The sequence below is a fragment of the Myotis brandtii genome, unplaced genomic scaffold, assembly GCF_000412655.1.
Source record: "Myotis brandtii unplaced genomic scaffold, ASM41265v1 scaffold266, whole genome shotgun sequence".
Taxonomy (NCBI): domain Eukaryota; kingdom Metazoa; phylum Chordata; class Mammalia; order Chiroptera; family Vespertilionidae; genus Myotis; species Myotis brandtii.
The window spans coordinates 6,238,357-6,265,890 of record NW_005360124.1 but is presented as its reverse complement, the minus strand read 5'-3'; the positions used below and the strand labels follow the sequence as shown (position 1 = coordinate 6,265,890).

At 43.5% G+C, this 27,534-nt stretch overlaps 2 pseudogenes; both read right to left on the bottom strand.

Annotated features, from left to right (window-relative positions):
* Positions 1-8,229: 8,229 nt before the first annotated feature.
* Positions 8,230-8,945, bottom strand: LOC102262906 (annotated as a pseudogene).
* A 5,939-nt stretch (positions 8,946-14,884) lies between these two features.
* Positions 14,885-16,001, bottom strand: LOC102262589 (annotated as a pseudogene).
* Positions 16,002-27,534: the final 11,533 nt, after the last annotated feature.

Here is a 27,534-nt window from a genome sequence, read left to right as displayed (position 1 = left end):
TTCCTGTGTAACAAATTAGCACAAACTGAGAGGTTTGCCATACATAACTTTATTATCTCAGTTTCTGAGGTTGGAAGTCCAGGCACAACGTGGCTGGACTCTCTGCTCTGCTGGGGCTATACCAGCTGATGTCAAGGTATCAGCCACAGCAGGTGCTCCTCTGGGGCTCAGCGTCTTCTAAACTCAGTTGCTGGAAGAACTTGTTTCTTTATGGTTGGAGGACTGAGGACCCTTTTCTTGCTGTCCGTCAGCCAGGGAGCTCCCAGCTCCTAGAGGACACCCACTTTTCTTGCCACATGGCCCCTCCATCGCCGAAGCCAGTGATGGAGACTCTCCGCAGACTGATTCCTCCTCTCATTTTGCTTTCGGTTCCTGTCTCTGACTTCCACACTCAGGTTTAAAAAGAGCTCAATTGATTTGATCAGGCCTGTCAGGAGGGCTTCCCTCTCTTAAGGGCTACTGATTTGGGACTTAAATTACATCTGCAAAATCCCTGCAGAGTAGGACTTAAATTAATGTGTGATTGGATAATGGGAACAAAGTGTGTATTCACCAGAGGATGGAAATCTTGGAGGCTGCCTTAGAACTCCGCCCAGCGCATTCACCAACAGCTGAGGTGAAAACTTCGCTCATCTGCCTGTGCTTGACCTCCTCATGTCCTCCCTGCGTCATGAGTAGCGCAGACAGGGAAGGTCCCAAACCTGCATCAGGTACTGAAAGTGCTGCTCCCTGAAGAGGAAGGGAAGACACAACCTTCACTTTATTCCCTGATGAGGGTGCTGCTTCATGGTATTAGGAAGATTTTCATCAGACCAACTTCATGATTGAGTCATGGCCTTAATAAGGTGACAAGTAGCAGCATTAGTGTCTCTTTTTTTCATGGTATTATGAATGGACTAAGAGAGGAGTCAGCAAACGATAGCCAGCCACCTATTTTCTGTAAGTAAAGTGTTGGACCACAGCCAGGCCCATTCATTTCTGAATTGCTGCTGGCTGCTTTTTTTTAAAAAATATATTTTTATTGATTTCAGAGAGGAAGGGAGAGGGAAAGAGATAGAAACATCACTGATGAGAGAGAATCATTGATCGGCTGCCTCCTGCACGCCCTACACTGGGGATTGAGCCCGTAACATGAGCATGTGCCCTTGACCGGAATCAAACCCAGGACCCTTTAGTTCACAAGCCGACGCTCTATCCACTGAACCAAACCAGCCAGGGCACCGCTGGCTGCTTTTGTGCTGAGAAGTTGTGACAGAAACCAGAAATATTCTCTGGCCCTTTCCTTTGCTGACCCCTGGCCTAAGATCATTCCCATAGTTCTCTGATGATAGAATCACCTGGGTCACTTGTTAACAAGCCAATTTCTGGGCCCACTGAGTCAGAACCTCCAGGGTAGGGGTTTGGGAAGCCCAGTGAACAAGCTCCCCAGGTGATTCTCATTCCCGGGAACTACTGCTCTCCTGTATGCTTTCCTGCCAATTAGGGGAGCGCGTTTAAAAGAGGCGATGGGTGGTGCCTTCAAAAGCAGACTTTGAGCTTCCACCCTCTAGGATGCATCCTGCTCTGCTTCTCACCAAACCTTGACATTTCAGGTAAGTTACTTTTCACCTGCAGTTTCCACACGTGAGACGTGAGGATGATGCTAACTCATTGTCAGTGCATGTATGTATGTTGAGTGCCTCACGCAATGCTCCATAGCAGTCACCCTTATTAAGAGGAGCGGCACAGTATAAACACCAGATGACCCCACTGGGGAAACAGCTCATAAATAAGACTGGCCCAGCGGGGCCTTATGACAATAGTCCACAGTGCATAGACTTCCTCAGAAAGAAAAACTCCCTGAAAGAAATCTTCCACTGTGTTTGGGCCTTTTAGAAACTCAACATTTCCTGCACATCACTGAATAAAAGTTCATAACTGATTATTTTAGGGTATTACTGCGTTTGCAAAGGAATATTTAGTTTTATGATTGAGAACTCTGGTACTTAGCAGAAAACCTTGTTGTTTTTTTCTATTTCTTGCCTGATGAGATTGTGCAAATGCAGCCATCTCTACAGCTGTTAACAGAAAGTTTTAAAATAAATTGCTATGCCTTTGCCACATACATCCTTGTAAGATACAGGACTCCAACAACACTTCAGCTTACAAGGAGTTTTATATTTTACTGAAAGGGGGGAAGGAATCAATATTGAATCTTTTAGTCCAGTGACCAAAGCATCACCCCATTGATTATGCTCACCTCCTCAGGTAAGTGAGTGCAATTTGTCCTGATTTTATCTTATCTGATTTAAAGTTTACTTTTTCTGGAAAATAGTAATTCTAATGTTTTATGCATAATAATGCTGTAATACTGTACCCTTTAAATTTTTTAAAAACATAATTTCAGAGAGGAAGGGAGAGGGAGACAGAGACAGAAACATCAATGATGAGAGAGAATCATTGATTGGCTGTCTCCTGCATGTCCCCCATTGGGGATTGAGCCCTCCACCCAGAAATATGTGACCTCATGGTTCATAGATCAACACTCAATCACTGAGCCATGCTGTCCAGGAATGGACCCTTTTAAAAGCTGGTTTGGGTTAGTGGATAGAGCGTCGGCCTGCGGACTGAAGGGTCCCGGGTTTGATTCCGGTCAAGGGAACATACCCTGGTTGTAGGCTTCTCCCCCGGCCCAACCCTGGTCAGGCACGTGCAGGAGGCAACTAATTGATGTGTTTCTCTCACAGCAAAGTTTTTCTCTTTTCCTCTCTCTTCCACTCTCCCTAAAAATCAATGGAAAAATAAGTTTCTTGGGTGGAATTAACAACAACAACAAAGCCATTTACATAGCTTATGTGAACATCCTAGAGGCGTGTTTTCCTCCAATGTTTTTTCAAATAAATGTTTGTTGTATGTTATTCTTCTTTTCAACAGAAGAGGGAGGCAAAGACTTAGCTAAACAGTGTTCCTAAGTGCCAGGGAGCAGGGGGAAATGGATTCATATGCATATTCTTAGAAGAACAACAGGTAAACAAGAGTAGGATGGATATTGCCAGCTATGATTTAGGTTTTGTGAACAAAAAGACAAACAATACCCAACTGGCAAAACAGTGTGTTTTGCCAATTTCTTAATATTTTAACTTCAGTTCTAAAAGGAAGTACCAGTTGAGATCTGACAAAAATAAAACCACAGAGGGGAGGGGGGATATATTGTTCATTTTTATTAAATGTGGTGTTGTGATGTTGCAATACTCTAAGACACAGCTGGATAAACAGGGTAGCTCAAGATCTGTCTGAACCAACTCCCTAAGCAAACTTCCAGGTCGCTAGGCCACCAGGCTGACTCCAGGCTAGTGACTCCTTTGCTCTCACTCCTTTCTGCTTATCTTAGGGGAAAAGCCACCCTGCATGCGTTCCTGCTAGGGTTGTCCAACCCTGAGAGACCCTCCTGGGCTGGCATCTCCTGAGCAGATGCCCCTCCTCCCCAAACTCCCAGAGTTCCTGTGGCTCACACCTGCTGCCAGTCAGCCAGAGACCTGCTTGTAGGGCCTCATGAAAAGCTGATGCTAATGGGGCAGCCATATAGACTAGAGGCTGCCTTGATCTTCTGTGGGCTTCTGCCTACTGTGGTTTTAAAACCGGACAACCAGTGGGTCTGGGCTGCCTGTCACTACTTGAATCAATTAAGCAGAGATAGGGTTGAATCATTATATGAGTGTTTATTCCAATACTGCCAGCAGGATGGGAGAGCAGCAGGTCATCCACAAAAATCTGCTCAGCCTCTACCCCTAAGCCAGCTGCTTTTATTGGGTAGAAGGACAAAGATTATGTGGGGAAGTAGGAATTACAGGCATGGGAAAGTAGGCACTGTATAATCATTACAGGTTACAAGTCATGCGGGCTGGGGGCGGGGGGGTGGGGGTCGCAGAGGGTAGGTGCCTCTGGCACCCAGGAACCAGATTACAGGCAATAGGGGCTGGGGGTTGTAAGGAGCAGGTGTCTCCAGGACCAGATTGTTCAGCCACGAGGTTGTAAATCTTTCCATAATGATAGGCGGTTCTCAGGACGGGAGGATGGACTGACTGCATTCCCATGTTAGCTCCCATGTCCCAGGGTGTACAACTCCCAGCTGGCAAAAATGTGCTTTCATTAATCAGAACAAAACAATCATGGTTAACAGAGCATGATTAATATTTCTTATTTTATTTTATAACTGGTAGCTAGTATTTTGAACCCTACTTCACCCAGCTTTCTCTCCCATGGTCCAAGTCTTCAGCCACTCCTGGGAGGCTGACCTTCTCCATCCACAACTACTGCCTGCATCTTGTCTCATGAAGACAATTTGGCCAGTTGAGGACTCTACCACTCGTCTCTTACTGTCTCCCGGATCAGTTCCATACAGGGCCTGAGCAGTAAGAAACCACCTCCCTTTAGGAATGGGATTTTGGGTTTTGTCAATACTTCCATAGGGTTTGTTTCTGAGGTATAGTATCCAGATGCACATTTCTCATTTGCCACTACCTCCCATTTTTGAAATGGGGGTGCACTATAACTAATGTCTTCTGATTGATTGGTTTCACTTAATACTTAAAACAATCACAGAGACTTTCTGCAGCAATACTTCTAAGCTGATCTCACTGTTTTTAACAGCTGCCAATATTCTACCAAGAGTGTGCCATAATTAACTTAACCCTTTCTGTACCAGATGTTTATGTTGTTCTTCCTTTTTTACTCTTGCAAATAAGCTGCATTGAAAATCCTCCTACACGTTTGCTTCCTTGCACACTTAGAAGTTTAAATTGTTGGGTCACAGAGGATGTGCATTGTGACAGCAGATTATGGGAGGGATGATTGTGAGCACAGAATGGGATCTGTCCCTGGTGTTCTTCTTCCTGACCAACACTTCCGTTGGTTTTACATAAGAAAACAGGTTTCATTTATGGCTTAGGGGCGATAAGTAAAAAGTGGAAGAGCTGTTTTTCGAAAAAGCCCTCAGTAAAATATTGTGTGGGGCACAAATATGACCGTTTTGGGAATGGTAGCTGAAAAGAGGAACGAGGCATTTCCCCCTATTACTCCATACAAACCATCCTGCAGCTTTGGCCTGGCTGGGGTCCCAGGCATGAGGTGCGTGAAGGAGCAGGAGAGGGAGCTATGCAGGCAGAGCGCCACCCTGTGGCCGGCTGGAGAGATCGGACTAGTTTTCAGACACAGGTACAAATAAAATCCCTGGTAGCTAAAAATGCATGAAGGGTATTTTATGGAGGCTAAAGTCCTGCATGAACAGCGGGGACATTGGAGCCAGTGACATTTGGGTTATTGTTAAAGTGACTCCATGTGTGGCTATAGGCTGGTGCCTGGGGCAACTCAGGTTACTGTTGCTTTTGAGTGAATTTGCATTTTATGTCTCACACAATCTACATATATTAGAACAAGATAGTGGCAATACAGCAGGAGCAAGTCATTCTCTAGGCAGTGCTTATCTGACTTCAGGGACCTCTGCCATAACTCTGTGGTCCATAAGTTGGGGACCACTGAGATGGGATATTGAAAATGTGAGTGCAGATGAAATCATAAGATCAGTGTCAAAGGGGTGCAGTGTTCTTTAAAGGAATCCTGGGGTGAGTTCTCACCATACCTAAGGAACATCCTGTTACTCCTACTCAAGACCCTAAAATGACTCCCCATTGTAACATATTTACTTCTCTTTTCCCGTAATAAGTCCCCACTGTATTACAGAGCCCTGTTTCCCTCAGTTCTGGCCAGGGCAGGTGCTGTCACTGCTATCAGCAAACGGTATGCCTGTTTCTGCTTTTATTTATTTATTTATTTATTTATTTATTTATTTTTATTGCTAAAAGTATTACAAAGGGTATTACATATGTGTCCTTCCCCCCCACCACCACACACTTTTTTATGATGTTCCATTGGTTATGCTTATATGGATGCATACAAGTCCTTCGGTTGATCTCTTACTCCCCTCCCTTCTGCCCCCCAACCCTCTCTGGCCTTCCCGCTGCAGTTTGACAATCAGTTTGAGGCAGCTCTGCCTCTGTATCTATTATTGTTCAAAAGTTTGTAATGGTCTTTATTATCCATGAATGAGTGAGATCATGTGGTATTTTTCCTTCATTGACTGGCTTATTTCACTTAGCATAATGCTCTCCAGCTCCATCCATGCCGTTGCAAATTGTAAGAGTTCCTTCTTTTTTACAGCAGCATAGTATTCCATCGTGTAGATGTACCACAGTTTTCTAATCCATTCATCTACTGATGGGCACTTAGGCTGTTTCCAGATCTTAGCTATGGTGAATTGTGCTGCTATGAACATATGGGTGCATATATCCTTTCTGATTGGTGTTTTTGGTTTCTTGGGATATATTCCTAGAAGTGGGATCACAGGGTCAAGTGGGAGTTCCATTTCCAGTTTTTTGAGGAAACTCCATACTGTCTTCCATAGTGGCTGCACCAGTCTGCATTCCCACCAGCAGTGCACAAGTGTTCCTTTTTCTCCACATCCTCTCCAGCACTTGTCGTTTGTTGATTTGTTGATGATAGCCATGTTTCTGCTTCTAAATCCTTCTTTCAACACTCTATTCAACACTCTCTACTCTAAGTCCTTTTAGCCAATTTGGGCCTGGAGTGACCTTCCCTTTTGTAAAATCCTGAAGCTTTTACACTTGGTTATCATACATTTGGTGTGGTCTCACTTCATCTGCTCAGGTAGACTGAATTCTGACATCAGTGATGCTTAATGTCTTCACAGCTCCTTGATGGGAGACACTAGTGTAATAACGTTTTAGGAATTTGCAGCAGGATGAAAAAAATTAAAGGCAAGTATTTTTTTTCTCACACTTGGATCTTCATATATTGGATCTGTTTCAAGTAGATTTAAAAACACACATGACATGTCGGATACATGTCAGGCACATCCCTCTGTGACAGAGAGGAGAAAATACCTAGTTTTCTGGAGCTGTGAGCTGTGACAAATGGGTAGCTCATGCTCTATGGACAGGACTCTCATGACTCACCACCTGGCTTTGAAGATGCCTGTTTCCCCAGTTGTGCTGACCAAGTTGTCCTCTCCCTTCTTGCCAATTCCCTGAAGACCCATGTTAAATGCCTAAATGAGGCTGGACTCGGGTATAGGGCATAGTCTTCCGCTTGGGATGGAGCTATATTCCTGTGAAAAGTATGCCCACCAGTGAGGAAAATCAGTTGCTCATCAAAGCAAAGCAAATCTGTCTGGATCTGGGATTAAAACCCCAGAGCACCAGGATCACATCTCCCCACATGCTGGCACTGGTGCACTGCCTGGGAAACACTTGCTAGATGACGGATGTTCATTTTTTTTCAAGGTGGGGCCACATGGGGCCAGTTTATTGCAGTTAAATACCTCTCTCTATTTTTTTTGTGTGTGTCCATTTTTCCATAAAGAACATGAAAACACACCAACACCCAAAGGGGAGCAGGAATCCAGAAACAAGAGGTGGGGTGGGACATGGCCTCCCTTCTTAGGTGCAGTCTCAAGGATGGCCCCCCAAAGGCCCCCTCCTGCCCCTAAGCATTGTGTCAGTACCTCTAGAGACCAAAGAGGCCTTGGGATATGGCAGGGCCTCTGTCCTCTTCCCTTTTGCCTCTAGGCCAGACCACTCGAAGTGCTGGGGCTTAGTGGGAGCTGGGAAAAGGGACACCAACAGACGAGGAAGGGAGAATATCATTTTCACGTGGAGAGGAGAGTGGTGGGTGCTTATCCACAGGAATGCATTTCTTCAGCCCATTCTTTTGTTTTTTTTTTTGTTTTGTTAATAAGCCAGTCAGAGAATATAGAGTTTCAGTTTTGCAAGATGAAGCAGTTCTGGAGACAATGTGAATATGTTCAACACTATTGAATTGCTCACCTAAATATGTTTAGCCCTAGCCGGATGACTCAGTGGATAGGGCCTCAGCCCACGGACTGAAGGGTCCTGAGTTTGATTCCTGGTCAAGGGCATGTACTTGGGTTGCAGGCTCCATCCCCGGCCCTGGTCAGGGTGCATGCAGGAGGCAACCAATCGATGTATTTCTCTCACGTTGATGTTTTTGTCTGTCTCTCTCCCTTCTTTCCACTCTCTTTAAAAATAAATGGATAATGGGGGGGATGAAGACACATTTGTAATACCTTAACTAATAAAGAATTTAAAAAATAAAAATAAATAAAAAAATAAAAATAAATAAATAAAAATAAGTTGGGCCCCCCAAAAAAATCGATTAAAAAAATGCAGCTGGGGGAGGGGCATCTGTCCCTCTGGATGGGGAAGGGGGCCGCAGAGGCCAGAGGAGGGCCGGCCACAGACGGGATGGGTGGGCGTCACTGCCGGTTGCTCTCGCCCTCCACCTCAGGCTGTGCTGCTGCCGCTGGGTGCCAATCTGTGGCCTCAGGAGCTCACTGTCCATCTGCAGCCGCTCGGCCTCCTGGAAGGTCTCCTGCATGCACTGGTTCGTCTGGTGCAGTTCCCCGGGTGCAGTCGCAGGCCTTCGACTGTATCCCTCCTCTGCTCGCTCCTGCCTTGCTGTCGTCTGCGTTACAATCTGGAATGGTTTTTGAAAGTTGGATGACCCAGTTGTTGATCTTGTCCCTCCGCTTCCGCTCCATTTCATTGTGTTGAGTTCTCATCTGGGGTGTTGTAGTTCCATCGATTTTCGGGGAGTAGGGGTGTGTCCAGGTTGCAATCGTCCTTTGCCTTCCTGTCTGAAGCACGTCCTGGGGCGTCATCCCTACATAGAACTGGCCTCTGGCCTGCAAGCTCTGGTCTGCGGTCTGTACCAACACAGCCATGGTCTCTCTGCATGGACGCTGGGAAACAGGCAGATCGTGCCTCCCCACGGACAGCCTTAGCTGCTGGGCTGCCCCATCCACACCCACCTGGGTCCCAGCCTGCTGCCCCCCACGCTTGCTGTGTCGCCCTGACCATCCAACTGCCCATCAGTCCCCCGGACTACGCGTTATGACACCTGTCCTCCAATATTCTCTGTGCGGAATCGGTACTGGATGTGCGGTCGCCCAACGCTGGTCATGGCGATAGCCACCACCCTCTGCTCCTCCGCCTCAGGGCCCTTCCGCACCCTCCCGCCCTCCTGCAGCTCAATGCCCTCCTCTGCCTCGGGTCCTTGCAGCAACAGCAGACAGAGCAGTGGCCGAGGCAGCAGGATCCAGACCCAGGTCCAGCATGTCCATGGGGAGTAGGATGGGGGTGCTCAGGCCCTGCGGAGCGGTGGGGAGGAGAGAGGTGAGGAGGAGGCCTGGTGTTCACACTTCTATTGGATTCAGCTCTGCTTCCTCTTGGGCCGCTGTGTGTTGACTTTTTCTATGTGAACAATGTTTTCCTGGCCTCTGGGTTAAGAACAGTTCTTTCATGCACACAGGCCAATGGACAAACTGCTCACTGGTAGAAAAGTTCAAGGGATCTAATATCTTGGGAGGATTTATATCAATTACTTAACTGCCTGAATACCAACTTCCTTTATATTAGCTTTCTAATAAGATGAGCTGGATCTCACATTTCTCCTAGGAAGACAGACTTATCCAAATCATCTATATTTTAACAGGCGGTACCACATTTCAGGCCTCAGAAACACATTTTAAATAATTCTTGCCATACCATATATTTTAAGTATCATTAAAAAGCCATGTTCTTACTTTTAAGAATATGTGTGCAATATATTTTATGAAACCTATAACAAGTCTATGAAAAATTGATTATTTTTTCCACAGGGACATGTTCAAATGATTTTCATTCTGCTCACCAAATGAAAAATCCAGCATGGGTGATGACCTTTATCTTATTTACTTCCTCTCATGAGTATAATCACTGTGTTCCCAAACAAAGAGGAATGGGTTACTCTGTTTGAGTAGCCAAATAATTTCCTGTGGTGGGCAGAGGGGTTGGTACACATCTAAACTAGGAAGCGCGGATTTCCCTTTCAAATGCCTTATTTTCCTGCTCTGTGCCTCCTTTCAGTCAGCTCCCTGTGAAACGGGTCAGAATAAAAATGTGGGGGCTGGTGAATGTACGGGTGATGGCAGTAGTAGGTCATTTTAGGACCCAAGGAAGATGTAAAGAGAGCTTTGTGGTCAAAGATGGGAACTGTTCTGTTCTTTAGTTAGGATATTTTTTTTCAAATGAAACAATATGTGCTAACATCCCCACTTGTTTCATCTTGGAGTTCTCTTGATTCTTATTGCTACAAGCTGGTCATGGCAAAGGCTGCCTTCCCAGCATTCACTGCCTCCCTGTTCCTTAGGCTTAGAACCATGGTCAGGGGATGGGAAGGGATAGGCTATTGTCAATGCTCGCCTGTGTCCCAGTCTCTTTGAACTCCTCCCCATCCACTCTTCCACCTGGGAGTCTTGGGTACTTGCTGAATCCTCAGAACAGACAGAGGGTGGGGGAACTGGGCACCTGTGGAAGTGACAGTGGAGTAGAGGTGACATCTGGAAACAGGCTTCTGAGCTGGGCTGGTTGTACACACAGCCCTTGTTTCATAAATAAGGATGAACAAGGCAACACACAGAAAGGCTCAAAAGACTATTATGATGAACTCTTGAGTACAGGGGAATGGGAGAGTCCAGGAAGATAGGATTTGCCAAGAAATAGCAGCAGGAAATGGGACACCATGACATGAAAGTGTGCCAGTGGCTGATCTGATGAGAAAAAGATTGGCGTCCCATGTGGCTGGAGTGGAGGGCGGGCAAGTGGGTGGAGTGGGGTTGGGAGGAAAAACATGGTGATACTTTGTAAACTTGGACATTTAAACTGGGGCTGTGTCATGGAAGATCTCAAGTACCATGGTGGCGAGCATGAATTGACTGGTTGCATGTTGAGGGGCCACAGGGATTTTTGAGATTGCGACTTTTGAGAGTATGATTTGAGCTGAGGCTGTGGAATCATCTTCAGGAGAATTTAGAAGTTGTCATGTCTAGTGCTTTTAAACCTGTGCTTTGATGACGTCTCCTTGGGGGCTGTTCTGGTGGGAGGATCTGGGAAAAGAAGCCAGGAGGCTGGGATCATACACCCCTGCTCCCACTGAATCGGGCAGTTCCCTGTGCATTTTACTTACTGTGCTGCCATGTAAGAGTTTTTGAAATTTATTTTTTAATTAAAAATATTTTTATTGATTTCAGAGAGAAAGCGAAAGGGAGAGAGAGATAGAAACATCAATGATGAAAGAGAATCATTGAACGGCTGTCTCCTGCATGCCCCCTACTGGGGATCCAGCTGCAACCGGGCATGTGTCCTGACCGGGAATCAAACAGTGACCTCCTGGTTCATAGGTTGACGCTCAATCATTGATCCACACTGGCTGGGCCAAGTAAGATTTCTTACCATTTTTTAAAAAATGTGGTAAAAACCACATAACATAAAAGTTACCGTCTTAACTATTTAAGTGTTTAGTAGTATTAAGTGTATTCACTTTTCACCTTGTAAAGTTGCAACTCTATACCCTTTAAACAACAAATTTCCTTTCCCCCTCCCCCCAGCTCTTGCTAACCACCATCCTACTTTGTTTCTATAAATTTGGCTAGCCAAGAAGATCCAACCCGCAACCCTCATCCCCCCATACCACTACCCCCACCCCCGTCCCCCAAACAGTCATGCAGCTGAGAAGGTTTGAGGGCTACTGACCCGTCATTCCTCTTGATCTCACAGCCCTACTTAATGAGAAAATTGGGGTCCTGGAGATCCTGTAAGAGTCCAAAGTGTCTGCACAGTGGAGATGTTATGAACACAGATACTTAAGCAAGATTACCAGGTTCAAATTCTGGTTCTGATTCTGTGTGTGTGTGTGTGTGACCTTGGGCAATTGGGCAGTTGATTTAACTCGGTGCCTTAGTAGTCTCATCTGTTAAAGGGACATGACAGTAATAGTATCTGCTTTTAGCTGTAAGGATTAAGTAAAGTAATCAAATAGAGCACTTGGAATAGGGCACTTATATAAGTGTTTGCTATTATTATTAATGTTAAGTGACTTCCTAGCATGACATAGCTCCTCCTAGGGAGAGCTGTTACTTTGGGCCTACCGCCAGCTCCCTTGGTGCGTGTCTCTTGAGTTTCCACTTAAGGCTGAATAGATGGCTCTGACTCACATGCTTCCCTCCTGCACATCCCTATTTCTCATCTAGGGCATGCCATTGATCTTGGCGGATCCTCCATCAATATCTTAATCCTCAAGGGGAAAGTGAAGCAGGACATGTCACATAGCACAAGAAGGATGGTTATCCTATGACATCAATTCAACAAATATTTACTGAACGCTTTTGACGTGGAGACACTTGGCTAGGTGCTAGGGACACAGAATGAACAAACCAGGCCAACATTCTTGCTCCCATAGAGCTTGTGTTCTCATGGGGCAAAGCTTGCAATGCAGCCCTTCTAATAAATGAAATGTTTTTCTTAGACTCATCTAGCCCCGGAAGATGAAAAGTTTGCATTAAAATGCTCAAGTTTGGAAACAAATACTCTAGACTTATTGCTAGGGGTGCCTTTGAAAAATGGTTTGTAAAAATAGATAGTAAAAATGGTTCAGAAATAGTTGGTTGAGACAATTTTTCAGATATAAAGTTTCCTACTCAATTTATCTCAAGTTCTTATTCAAAGGTTGTACTTATAGTACAGTCCATCATATTTAGAACCCGGGGAGGACAGCATAAAGATCATTTTGCTCGTGCTTCCATCAGATATTAGAAGGAATGTGGGATTCCACCTGCCTACGCCCCCTCCTGGGCTGATCCTTTCCTCCTTAATATGAACAGATGACATTCAGACACAGAGGAAGCCGAAGCAGGCATAGGGGGGTTGGGACTAGTCTTGTTGGGGGAAAAATAGGAATTGCCATCAATATAGGAGGCATTTCCTGCACCTGTCACAGGCTGTGGACAGTCTAGCGAGGAAGAAATGATCTGTAATACAGGCACTCCTGCTGCTTGCTACTCCCCTGGGCCATGTGCTTCACAGCTATTGCTAAAAAGTCCAGACCATCTTTCCTGGGATCCTACAAATGTTTCATTTCCAGGCATAGCACTTCCAGGCTGCCACTGCCAGTCAGTCAAGGTTGGCAGGTGATATGCATCCCATGTATCATCAGGAACTGCTGGGACTGAAGACATGACGGCCTTAAAGCCATCGTTCAAAACCACTGGCAGCCATGGCCAATTGTTTGTTGCCCAAGCAACCTGCCATTACCTCACTTCTTTTCTGCTAAGAGCCCCCAACTTCATTCAGGCTGGGCAGAGATCTCTTGATCTTAGGGAATGGAACAATAGCAGCCAATATAAATCCCTGAGTTTAAAAACACACACCAAAAATCACAGAAATTAGTGGCAGCCTATCGTCCAAACTGGGCTGTCTGCTCCCCGATTTTCTATTATGTGACTATTTGATGTCTTAATTACATCAGCTATGTTAGTTTAGTTGTCTGTGACTGGAAACTGATACAGCAGTTTTAGTCTTTGTCTTTGAGGTCAGACTGAACCTAACAAACGTTAATTTAACAAAGTCATAACAAGAGGTCATTAATGGAGTTGACAGGGAAGTTCTGGTGGAGGGGTGGAAGCAGAAGCCAGAGTGGAGCAGAGAGGAAGAGGGACAGTGAGCACAGACAAGTCTTGGAAGGAATTTTGCTCTCAAAGGGAATAGAGAATAGGGATATAGCTGAAGGGGAATACAACTCCAAGAAGAGAGAATATCCTGTCAGAGCAAAAATTATACTGATCAAAGCTAAACAGGCAAAGGTTTTAGTCAAGGCTATTGCAATAGGGGAGAGAAGCCAGAACTCATCTGAGCTCAACTCTGCTGAAGCAGAGGGTGGTAGGATTTTTAAGGGCTGGGGTGTGAAGGAGAGATATGGGTCATCCATGTCTGCTATTTGGTTTTACCCAAAGTAATATTAAACTTCTCATATCATTATGATAAGAGGTAATTTTACAACTTGGAGCAAGGTGCCCCCCGAGGTCATGCTCCCACAGAGACTAGGTGGTAAGGATAAGTTCTCCTTTGATTGCATTTCAAGAGATGATTCCTAAGTCTTTGAGAAAGATGGTCCTGGGTCATAAAACTGACAAGACTTGTTTAAAAACAATTTTATTAATGATTTTTTGGAGAGGAAGGGAGAGGTGGAGAGAGAAACATCATGTGAGAATGCAACAGTGATTGTCTGCCTCTTGCATGCCCCCTACCAGGGATCAAGCCTGTAACCCAGGCATGTGCCCTGACTGGGAATCCAACCTACAATCCTTTGGTGCACAGGAGGATGCCCAAAGAACTGAGCCACACTGGCTGGGGCACTCACAAGAACATTTTAAAAAGATTTATATACACTTCAAGGGCCAGGGAAAGGATTTACTATTACAAATTTTCTAAAGGGGATGCTCCAAGAAAAGGGAAGTAAGAGACCTAGAGTTGGGAAAAATCTTGTCTAATGTTAAGTCAAGCTGAGGGGGAATATTAAGGCCATCTTGGTCAATTTCATTTTTTAAAATATGAGCATTTGGTTGATTTTTAGAGCACTGAAACATTGCGGGGGGGGGGGGGGGGGGGGGGGGATCAATTGGTTGCCTCCAGCATGCGCCTGAATGGTGGTCAAACCTATAACCTGGGTATGTGCCCTGATGGGGAATTGAACTGGCAACCTTTTCAGTGCAGGGGACAGCTCAACATCTTGGTCAATTTCTAAAACAAGGATGAATCACCCTGGCCGGGTAGGTCAATTGGTTGGGGCATCCTCCCCATTAGCCAAGGTTCTGGGTTTGATCCCAGTCAGGGCACATATATGAATCAACCAGTGAATGTGTAAATAAGTGAAACAACAAATAGATGTCCCCCCTCTCTAAGGATCAATGAAAAAACCCCCAAAGATAATCATGTTTCTATATACAATTTCTGATGCCTACAGGATAATCAAGACTCTTTCCATTCTCCATACTCCAGAGTTCATCTGTCCTTGCCATGCTCACAGTTTTGAGAGCCAGTGCCTCCACCTGCTCTGCAGGCTGCAGCAGGTCGTTCATGTTGCTCTCAGCCTTGGTGAGCTCCATCTTGTCCATGCCCTCGCCTGTGTACTAGAGCAGGAAGGCCTTATCCGGAACATGGCCAAGAACTGCTCTGAGATGTGCCTGAATAGGTCCTGGATGGCCGTGCTGTTAATGAAAGTGGCTGACATCTTCAGGCCTCCAGGCGGGATGTCCCATCATAGGCTGTCTTCACATTGTTGGGGATCCACTCCACAAAGGAGCTGCTGTTCTTGTTCTGCATGCTGAGCATCTGCTTGTCCATCTCCTTCATGGTCATGTGGCCCCAGGAAACAGCAGCCACTGTCAGGTAGTGGCCCTGGTGGGCTTTGATACTGCTGGCTGCCCCGGCTGGTCACGGGGGGCAAAGCCAGGCATGAAGAAGTAGAGGCGTGGGAAGGGCACCATGTTCACTACCAGCTTGTACAGGTCTGAGTTCAGCTGGCCCAGGAAGCACAGGCAGGTGGTGGCCCTGCTTATGGTGGCCGACACCAGGTGGTTGAGGTCTTCATACGTGGGGGTGGTCAGTTTCAAGGTGCGAAAGCACATGTCATACAGGGCCTCATTATCAATGGAGTAGGTTTCATCTGTGTTTTCCTCCAGCTGGTAGTCAAAGAGGGTGGCATTGTAGGGCTTGACCACTGTGTCGGACACTTTAGGCGAGGGCATCACACTGCAGGTATTCACGATGTGGTCTGGGTACTCCTGCTGGATCTTGATGATAAGCAGTGTGCCCATCCCTAACTGGATGCTATCCCCAGTGAGTGGGTCAGCTGGAAGCCCTGCAGACAGTCACAGCTTTCTGACTCCTTCCTCACCACGTCCAGGACTGAGTCCACCAGTTCAGCTCCCTCTATGTAGTGGCCCTTTGCCCAGATGTTCCCAGTCCCACTCTGACCAAACATGAAGTTGTCTGGCCTGAAGATCTGACCCAATGGTTCAGACCTGACCAAGTCCATCGTGCCAGGCTCTAGATCCACCAGGATAGCCTGAGGTACTGCTTGCTACTAGCAGCTGCATTGTACTACACAGCTACAAGTCACTCTCCATGGTGATTGCCAGTGGGGCCGATCCCATGCTCATTACTAATGACCTCCCAAAACTTGCCTCCAGTCTGGTTGCCTCACTGGCCCCCGGAATGTTCCTGAGAATTGGGCTGCCCAGGCCTTTTAGCCATGTCCAATTTTGTCATCATTATGTAGATATGGGTAAAATCTTTCCATCATGGTCAATATGTTTTTCTTTTTGAACAAATGTAGCAATTTCTCATTGAAACTTCCCTCCTAAGGGACCATAATAGATTTCATGGTTCTCCAATGAAGAGGGAAGGTGCTAACTAGCCATGTAGCTCAAAGTACAGCGTTACAGCAACTACTTCCCTTTGGGGAATAAAGAGCTGGTATTACAGCCTTAAAATTCCCTTTTACTACCAATAAAATAAATTTTCACACTTGTTCTATGAATAAAGTTTCTTTAGGAATTTGTTCTGTATGGCTGAATCTCTTCTGTTTCACCCATGAGATTAGAGGACAGCTAGATGAGAGAAGGGTTGAATAAGGCTGAAAAGGGTTTATGATGAGGAATTAATAATGTCAATTATAGATATAATAGCAGTCAATATTTTTTGAGTACTTACTATGTTCTAAGCATTGCTCTGAGCATCTCTCATTTACTAACTCTAACCCTCACCATAGCCCTACAGATAAGTGCTAAGACAGGAAGGTGAGGCATGAAGAGGTTAAGTAATGCTCAAGGTCATACTTGGCTGAGTCTGATTCAATCAAACTTAGGTGGTCTCGTTCCAAGTCCAAGTGCTGGGTTTTCTGTGTTGTGGACTGACTGTTTCCTCTGCTTTAATGCATTCGGCATTAGGATTGTCCATCTGCCTCAATTAGAAAAGCAACATGTGTCATTAGCGTCCTTTAGCAAAGATTTAGAACACTTAGGTCCTTAAAAGAGCAAGGCAGAGAGCTATATATTGTGGGGGGATTTGATGAAAATTCTCATAGTAAGACAGTGAGTTGTAAGCTCCAGAATTCTTCATTTATGATCTGTCACACTGTCATGGATGGCCTACCCTGGATTTGTGTGGCCAAGGGATGTGGGTCTAGCTGGGCATTGGTTGCTAAATGCTTCCTGCATTTAGCAACTATTTGTGTAAAGTCTGTGATGGACCCAGCACGGTGCCAGCATTGTGGGGGTTAGAGATGTATAACTACTTCTTTGCTAAGGGTTTGATATATTTGGTAAAGAAGGATTTTTATTAAACACCAGCTAGGTAGCAAGTACTGTGCTAGGCATTTTACACTGGTTCTTATTGGATTCTTCTGACATCCTTGGGAGGAAGGTACTATCCCCATCTGATGGATGAAAAACTGAGTCTTAGAGGGATTGAGGCACCTGTTGAAGGTCATGCAGCCAATACAGGGCAAGCCCAGAAATCAAGCCCTGGAGTAAATTAAAGGGAAAAAATGACAATTTTAATGAGATCTGTTTATTATGAATGGATCTCACTGAATCCAATGAAATGAAGAGCCAGTTAACTTTGGAGAGCAGTGTTTTTTTTTGTTTGTTTGTTTTAAAAAACCACTTTCCATGTAATATTAATTCCAGAAAATGTTTCTTGGGGTGGGGTGCTGATGGTGCTGGGGGAACGGAATAACTTTTTCTTAACACAAAAGCTCAGTATATGAAATAGTTGAAAGTGATGTTCCTGCTGTGTGTGGGGTGGTGGTAGGGAGGGTGGTGATCATGGATCTTTCCCATATTGGGCCTCCTCTCTACCCAGGACTGTGGAACCATAGGATTCTTGAGAAACCAGTTGGAAGTCAATGTTTTTGTAGAAAATAATATGCCAACTCAAGTCTATAGATGGCAACTGTTAGCAAGTCATATACATAGATTCCTACAAAGCCAATTGTGTTGTCCTCATGTCCTAAGAGTAAAAATAACAAAAATAATTGACCTCGGTAAAAATGCTTAACTATGTACTTGGATTTCAAAAAAATACATCAGCTGTAAATTGAGTGTTCAATCATGAAGAAGCAATAGGAAAATTCTTGGGAAGATGAGGGGATGGATGTCTTCCTGTCTATCTCATCTACCACTTGCTGGGGGAAGGGGGAGAGACTGGTAGAAGACGGCTTACTCTCGGCCTGCCTCTTTCTTGGATGATTGGTCCTGGTGGGAGCCAAGCAGCCCACAGCAGAGTGTGCCAGCAAACCACCTGGCTGGGTGAGTCAGTCTGCATCTTCAAGAGCAATTTGGAGGTTGTTTGCTTCTTCCCACTCCCAAGCTCCAGCCTCCCCTCAAAGACAGAGAATTTGTTAAACACACACACACACACACACACACACACACACACACACACACACACACGAATGAAGGAAATTCCCCCCCAAAGAACAACAAAAACACCCATTGTAAACAGCAGGTTTGTCTTCTGACAGGTTTTGTTTGCAAATGATAACAATTACAGGTGATTTTTCATTTCAATTGGAGAAGCAGGTATTAAAAAGAGAGAGAGAGGGAGAGAGAGATGGAGAGCAGGCTCATCTCCCCAGTGCCTTATTCACTCCCTAGTCTACAACCTAACACAAGTGTGGAGGGCTAGGCAGTCTCCTCATTCCATTAAGTGAGATCTAATTGTGGCTGTTCGGTCTGTTGGCAGATGCAGTTTCTACATAACAACAGCCCAGAGACAGGGCTGCGTGATTAATGCCTCCAGTTGTCATATGCCCCATTATCTGTGCATTTGCATAACTTAATGGTTTAGGACAGGGGAGAGAGGATGCTTAATTTAATGTTTAGCAGGCCCTTGATAGCTGAATAATTTAAGAACTGTCAAGGGGGTCAGTCCTACAGCAATTCAGCAAGACAGCTATGATTTCTGCATATCGTTAAAATTCTTACTTAGGATAACTTTTTTTTTTTTAAGGAAAAAGAAAAGAACAACAATGCCTGAGAGGAAGCACTGATTTTTTTTTTTCTTCTGTTAACCATTTTCTCCCTGAGGCAAATGGAAATTTTGTTTTTTGACAGCAGTTAAATGTTTGAAGATAGCTGGGGTGGGGTTGGGTGGGGGGAAGGTTACACTCATTCTCTTCCTTCATTTCTCTCCTCCCTTGACCTCAGGAGGTTCTTCTTTCCCGTTCTGATTTGTCTCCTCTTATTCTTCTTGTCCCCTCAATCACCTCATCCTTTGTGCCCCCTTTTATGAGCCATTTGCAATCCCTCCCCTCACCCCCCAGCCTCTAGCTGAAAGGCAGTTAGGGGAGGGGAGAGTGAGGAGAGGCTGGAGGGGAGGAGCATAATTTGCTTAAAATCAACTAACAGCCCAACCTGCTTTCAATAGGAAACACTGCCAGTTTCATTAGTTGCTAATGAATATTATTAAACTAATCTGTCATTTGTTTTCTAATTATGTGTCACCAGGCATCACAGTGGCAGTGGAGGTGACTGCTGGTGAACAATTTTCCTCCTTGAGTCCTTTTTTCTTTTTAAAGAGGAACAGCCAGGAATGATTAGCAATAATTTGAACCTGGGTAATTTCCCCCTCTTTTCCTTAGTCTTTTAATTTTTCTCCCTCTCATTTATAATACTGCCAGGATCTTCATTGCCACCCAGCGTCTATAACCCCCTCCCAGGGTGAGACCCCAGCCCATGCCAAACGTGGAACAGCCCCCCTTCATGATGCAACTCATGGGCATGTCAACTGTGGTCTATTCTGGAGAGTCTCAAGCAGATCGAGCCCACATCTCTTTCCTGAGCAACGGGCTACTACACATCTTGACCTGGATGTCCCACAGACAACTCAAAATTCACATAGCCAAAGTAGGACACATTTCTCAGCCTGCTCCACTTTCCCATTGTTTTGAACTTGCAACCTGCAATTCTATCACTTTTCCTTTTCCTTGCTTTCCATGTTCACTTAATCACTAAATTACACCGATTCCAGCTAAATATCTCTCACCTTGCTTTTGGGACCCTCATGCCAATCCTTATTATTTGGTGATGAAGATGGCAAATAGATAACTGGGTTCCATTCATTGCATTTCCTCTACCCTTATTCTGTTATCCATATATTCACCAAAGAAATGCTTCCAAAATGCAAACTTGAATAAGTCACTGTCCTACTCAAAAATCCTTCAATGGCTCCCTATTGTTTAGACATTAAAGTTCACATGTTTAGTCTGGCATAGTAAACAGTCTCCCAGCTTCATCCCTCCACACCCCTCCTCACACCCTTGCTCTAGCCTCATTGCTGTGTTATGCCTTCAAGCTTTGCCATATGATTTTTTTTCTGTCTGAAATCCTTTTCTTTTTCTCTCTTTTAAATATATACTCTAATTCTCCACTTAAGTTGTGTGTGTGTGTGTGTGTGTGTGTGTGTGTGTGTGGTTTTTTAAGCATGGATGGAGTGTTTGTGTGAACTAATATAAATTCAAAGTAAACATCATTACATAAAAGGGTATGGTCTTTTTTTTTTTTAGTTTTATTCATTTCAAACGGGCCGTAGTTTGCCCACGGCTGCTAGCCTCATTGCTGTGTTATGCCTTTAAGCTTTGCCATATGATTTTTTTCCTGTCTGAAATCCTTTTCTTTTTCTCTCTTTTAAATATATACTCTAATTCTTCACTTAAGTTGTGTGTGTGTGTGTTTTAAAGATACTTTAGATCTTGCTCCATGGGAAACATTTGGCAATGTCTGGAGAAATTCTTTGTTGTCACAAGTTGGTGGTGCTACTGGCCAGGTATGGTGTTAAATCTAATACACAAGACATCCCCCCACAACAAAGAATCATCTGGCCTCAAATGTCAATAGTGCTGAGGCTGAGAAACTGCTTTTGATCAGCTTCTGTTGTGCGACTATTCCTTTGTACATGTCGCTTATACCTTTCACATGGCATTTCATTCATGTGAACCACATGTTTCTCCCCTTAGATTGCATGAGCCAGAGGGCAAGATTTTATATGCTGACATAACAGAACATCTTAAGGATTAGTTATTTAAAAAATGGCTTTTGTTGATGTTATTCCTGAATTTCCTCTGCCTACTCTACTGGCTGTTCACTCTTATCAGTCATTTACACTTTAGAGTGAATGAAGCTTGAGTTATGAAGGTTTAGATTAATCCTTATAAAATGTTACTTTCTGGAGATTAGGATGTGAATCCTAGTTAACATGGAGTTTGAATTCTAATACCAAGAGAAAAAATGGTCTCTTACCGATGTAAGATTTTATAACTTTTCTAATTGAGAAGGGACTCAAAGCCTTCTTTTGTTAAACGAATTGATAGGTTTTGATCTAATTGATCTAATTTTCTATTCTCTGAAGTTAAAAGCAAGTCCTGATTTTTTTTTCTAATGGAGGAAATACATTTCTTGGATACAACAACTCTGAATATCAACCTGGTTGCTTTGACAATCTTCCTTGCTGTATTAGCATGAAACAATTATACAGGAACCAGAATAACTTCATTTGCTCCATCACATAATCACACACCAAGTAGGCATCTCTTCTGAGAAGCTATTTAAAACTTTCTAGTGACTTCCTGTCATAATTAGAATAAAATTCACACCATCCTAGCTTTCCCTAGTCTCTGTCCTTGTTTAATTCTCCCCCAACCCCACATATACACTCTCCCACATGCTCACTAGGCTTTAGCCATACTGGCTTCTTTTCTGTTCTTCAAATACTAGAAGCTTGTACCTGATGTTGGAGTTTTATACTTGCTGCCCAGAACACTCTCCCTAGATCTTCTCACCGTTAACACTTTTTTTTTTTATCATCCAATTCTCGGATTTAATATCACTTCTTCAGAAGTGATTTTATTAATGATCCTATAAAAAGTTGCTCCTCACCCCAGGTTATTCTCTACTCCACAATTCTCTTTAATATTTAATAGTTCATATTGCTATACCATCATCTGAAATTATGTCACTTATTTACTTATTGATTATCTGTCTTTGATCACTAGAATGATAACTCTTTAAAAACAGGGAATTTAATAAGTTTTTTTCTTCACAGTTTATCTGAATTTAAGATATTCTGTGGGACCTGGGTGCCTAACGTACTTGTTGAAAGACTTAATTAACTCTGCCACTGTTTCTACTCAGTTCAGCAAGTATTTATTGTATCTGAATTTAAGATATTCTGTGGGACCTGGGTGCCTAATGTACTTGTTGAAAGACTTAATTAACTGTGCCCACTGTTTATACTCAGTTCAGCAAGTATTTATTGTGTATGCATTCTGTGGGTGGTACTGTGGTGAGGAAGAAAGAGATAAGACATCATTCCCTCTCAACTAGTGTTCAATGTGGTGGAAATGGGCTGTGTCCATAACCATCACCCTCATCTCAAAAACAACCACTTGTGCCCTAGCCAGTTTGGCACAGTGGATAGAGCATTGGACTGTGGATTGAAGGGCCCAGGGTTTGATTCCCATCAAGGGCACATGCCAGGGTTGCAGGCTCAATCCCCAGTTGGGGGTGTGCAAGAGGCAGGTGATCAATGATTCTCTCTCATCAATGATTCTCTCTCATCACTGATTTCTCTCTCTCTCTCCCTTCCTCTCTGAAATCAATAAAAATATATTTAAACAAACAAACAAACAAACAAACAAAAAACATCATTGCTAAGTGTCTATAGACTTCATTTTATTGAATCCTCGTAATGACATAGGTATGAATAACCCCACTTTACAGGTGAGAGAATGGGAATCTAGAAGGGTAGCAACTACCCTAAATCACAAAGGTCGTATATGACAAAGCTCACCATTGAACTTAACTCTGCTTGAGTTTAAAGCTGTACTTGTAACCTCGTCACATGTGTTTTCAAACACCTTATTTTGCTTTTCAGGATGCTAGTTATATAAAAGAGGTAGGATATGATTCTTTAAATCACCTCCTCAATAAACAAACAAACAAACAAAAAACATCATTGCTAAGTGTCTATAGACTTCATTTTATTGAATCCTCGTAATGACATAGGTATGAATAACCCCACTTTACAGGTCAGAGAATGGGAATCTAGAAGGGTAGCAACTACCCTAAATCACAAAGGTCGTATATGACAAAGCTCACCATTGAACTCAACTCTGCTTGAGTTTAAAGCTGTACTTGTAACCTCTTCACATGTGTTTTCAAACATCTTATTTTGCTTTTCAGGATGCTAGTTACATAAAAGAGGTAGGATATGATTCTTTAAATCACCTCCTCAATTTTAAAGAGAGGTGGATGAGGGAAAGAGAACTTTATTTTCTATTGTAAGGCAAGAGGTTTGTTAGCTAAACAATAAAGTCTCCTCCAAACACTGGAAACAAACAAACAAAAAACATCATTGCTAAGTGTCTATAGACTTCATTTTATTGAATCCTCGTAATGACATAGGTATGAATAACCCCACTTTACAGGTCAGAGAATGGGAATCTAGAAGGGTAGCAACTACCCTAAATCACAAAGGTCGTATATGACAAAGCTCACCATTGAACTCAACTCTGCTTGAGTTTAAAGCTGTACTTGTAACCTCTTCACATGTGTTTTCAAACATCTTATTTTGCTTTTCAGGATGCTAGTTACATAAAAGAGGTAGGATATGATTCTTTAAATCACCTCCTCAATTTTAAAGAGAGGTGGATGAGGGAAAGATAACTTTATTTTCTATTGTAAGGCAAGAGGTTTGTTAGTTAAACAATAAAGTCTCCTCCAAACACTGAGCCATTGCCTTCGACTTTATTGCTAACTCAGGGCTCTCTCCTATCCCTGATCTTTTAGGATAGAATAGTGAGGAAGAGAGAGGTGAGTGGGGTACACATAGGAGGTAAAGATAGTCTGATAAAATTTAGAGTCCAGTCTAAAACTGTGCTGCTTCCCCACAGCGCCTGAAAAGATTCTCTCCTCTTTGTCTCACCTTTTGCTTCTCCACCAATTAGAAATTTATTTTTTATTACTAACTGCACAATGAAGTGAAGACTAGCTCCAGAATGGCTATCAGTCCCTCATACCTCTTTGTTCTCTCTGATGTCTGTTGATTAGAGGAAATAGAAGATCTGATAAAAGAGTTTTGAAGACCTACATTGGGAGGGCAGGTATTTTAGGCTGTTATTGGGACTATAGGAAGGTGCTAGGTGGTTGGGGTTCAGAAGTGGGGGTGATTAGGTAGTATAGGAACATAGAGATACTCAAGATAAATGGTTTTCTATCCTTAAAGGACCAGGGGTGACTGAATCCTGTGGGAGCATATGGTGGTGGCTCTTGACATGCTGTTTGTACATGTGACAAGTGATAATAACCTCTATCTCTGTGTGCTGGTATTGAAACCTCTGTTTTCATCTTCCTTTTGACCCACTTTAATTGCACAATTAGACAAATGATTAATTGGCCAGCAGGGGAGAATCGTAGACTCTTCTAGGGAAATGAGGATAGCACTCATTTCCAAAATTTCTACCTAGTTATTTTACATCCTTGGGGTTTGCCTGATTAGCCTTGTGAAGTCATTGATCCCTGGCCATAGTTACTCCTCCTGGTGAGAAAAGAAGTAGAGGAAACAGGAGAAATCACATGTAAGCATTAAACTTATGGAGTGACTCTTCTCTATAATATTCTTGCCTTAACTCTATGTCCATAGTTCTAGAATGAGCTTTGAGTAGGGGTGGGAATGAGGATAAATCAGCTTTCATTTTAGGTGAGGAGGAGGAAAAGGAACTCCTAGCTTTCGCCAAATTTTTGTAGGAAGCAGATCTGCTTCACCCTACGGGAAACTATCAACTTTAGACAAACAAACTCTAGGAAGCCTCTCTGTAATGGCAGAATAAATCTACCCTTATATTTCTCTTGAAATAACAAGGAGATGAAATACAAAGAGAAAACCTTGCGCTCACTAACATAAATCAGCCCCGTTGTTGTGATCAGCACATATGGTATGGTAACATTGCCCACTGCTCTGAGACCCGCTAATGGAAGACCATATGTGCTTCTGCAAGATCAAAACACAGCGGGCCTGGTTTAAGACTCCGTGGCGGCCCTAACTCCGAACTTACTTGCATTTATTGGTTTGTGTTTCTGCTTTAGCACCATTCTTGCCACCATAGTCTCTCACCTTCCCTCACTTTTTCTTTCCTATCTTTCAGGAGTTGAGAGGACTGGATAATTTAAAAACTTGTTTGGACTTCATAGAGTTCTTTTAGTGAGCAGTGGCCATGGGAGAGAGACACAGATGCCAGAATTGGGAGATACTATTGATAATACTTCTAGGATTGACCAATATTTTCTGCTGGATAATTTGCCTCTTCCCCTCCCCCAGCTTGGAGATATAACTGACATAAAAATTATATATATTTAAGGTGCATAATTGGATACACATATACATTGTGAAATGAGTACTATAATCAAGCCAATTAACATAGCTGTCACCTCACACAGTTACCTTTGTGTGTGTGGTGAGAACACTTAAGATCTACCCTTTTAGCAAATTTCAAGTATATAATACAGTGTTATCAACTGTAGTCACCATGCTGTATATTAGGTTCCCAGAAAAAGAGTTGCACTTTGGAATATATTAATTACAGGGAATTAAATAGACAGATTTAAGCAAGGGTGAAACGAGGTGTTATTTAGTTTTCTCTTCCTCACTTTTATTTAAATGTAGACTTTGGAAAAAGTAAGAAGGCCTTGTATTTATTTTCATACATAAATTCAAAGTAGATGAATGACTGAATGAATGAAGCGGGCCACATAGCTTCTTGTATTATTGTGAGTATGAGCACAAATGAAAACCAAAGAGGTTATTAATAGGAGGACCAGATGCATAGCACATCTTTTTTCTTGGGAGCTCAAAGAACCTTGTCAGCATAAATGCATTTCTCTTGGAATGTCCCTTTGAGAGTGGTGTCTGGTTAACATATTACCCTCTGATTTGTTATGGCCCATGCTTAGCTCCTTTCCCTTTCACAGGAGATCCTAGATAGGTCTGAACAAGCCCATGATGGATGCCAGACAAAGATTTTAATGGGAGAGAAACAAAAAGCCACACATACTTGTTACTGAAATAAAACTAGCTTATTATCCTTTGAGTAAAAAAAAATAACACCCTATTTGTCATATTAATGAAGACCTAATTCAGTTATGTTCTTTTCTGAGTCCTTGCCCATAGCATCCCCACTAAACCAGGATATCTGCCAGGACCCTTCGATGCAGACCATGTGGCGCCTCATTGTTGGGCTGAATGACAAAGGTCTTATTATGAAATCCTTTATATTCTCATGTATTTATTTTTTCTTGCGAATTAATCCTATGCCATTTCAGTGCTATGAAATCCTATTGTTTCAAAGCCAACACTCACCCTCTAATCCAAATTGGGCTAAAAGTGATAACCACCCTGAAAACTGTGTGCTATGTTTAGAAAAAACTTCAGTGGAGACTTCTGGACTCCAAAAGGGGATGTGGCTACTCTGTAGCAAGCCAACAAGGTGGAAAGAATGGCAGCTGTTTAGGTACATTAGGTATCAAGAGGTGGCATTGTTTAGGGCGATGATTCCTAAACCCAGGTGATCATCCAGATGAACAGGGGAAGGTTAACATCACCAGGCTCCCACATATGAGGAATCTTATTCAAGAGGTCTGGGGGGTAGGTCCAGGCATCTATCTAAAAAGCCCTCTTAGCCCTAGCTGGTTTGGCTCAGTGGATGGAGCGTCGGCCTGTGGACTGAAGGGTCCCGGGTTCAATTCTGGTCAAGGGCACATGCCCAGGTTGTGGGCTCAATCCCCAGTAGGGGGCGTGCAGGAGGCAGCCGATCAATGATTCTCTCTCATCATTGATGTTTCCATCTCTCTCTCCCTTCCTCTCTGAAATCAATGAAAATATATTTAAAAATAAATAAATAAAATAAAAAAGCTTACTTAGGTAGTTCTGATGATGAAATACTAGCTGTAAAACCCTTGTCTTGAGTTTCAGTTCAGGTTCTGCCATATGTTCATTCAACCAACCAACCATCTAATCAATTGCTGTTTCATGCCAGGCACTGGGTTGAGTGCTGGGAAACAGAGGTTAACAAGACAGGCATCCTGGCCAAACCATTTAACAACTTTCAGCTTCCTTTCCTCCTCTTTGAATAGGGGTTAGATGAGATTTTGGGTCCTGCCCAGCTCTAGCAGTCCATGATATTTAAGAAACAGAGCCCCTGACCTCCTAATATGCCTTTCAACTTCTTTTCGGTTCTTATTGCCAAGCTGACATTCTCCCATTCCAGTTTTCTACCTTCCTTGCCTTACAATTCTGCCTCAAAGCAACAGTCTTCAGTGCTTGATGTCAGCCTGATTGAAATGCTGAAAGATTTCCTCTCCATTTCCAGAGGCGATGGGGCTGAGAAGTTAACCCAGGCTTCATCAGGGCTACTCGTGTTTCTATTCATCATGGCAGCCCTACTGACAGTTTAAAAAGGACAGCTCCCCATTTGTTACATGGAAAGTTCTTGTGCTTTTCCTCTTCTACTTCCATTAGAGGCTCAGTGGAG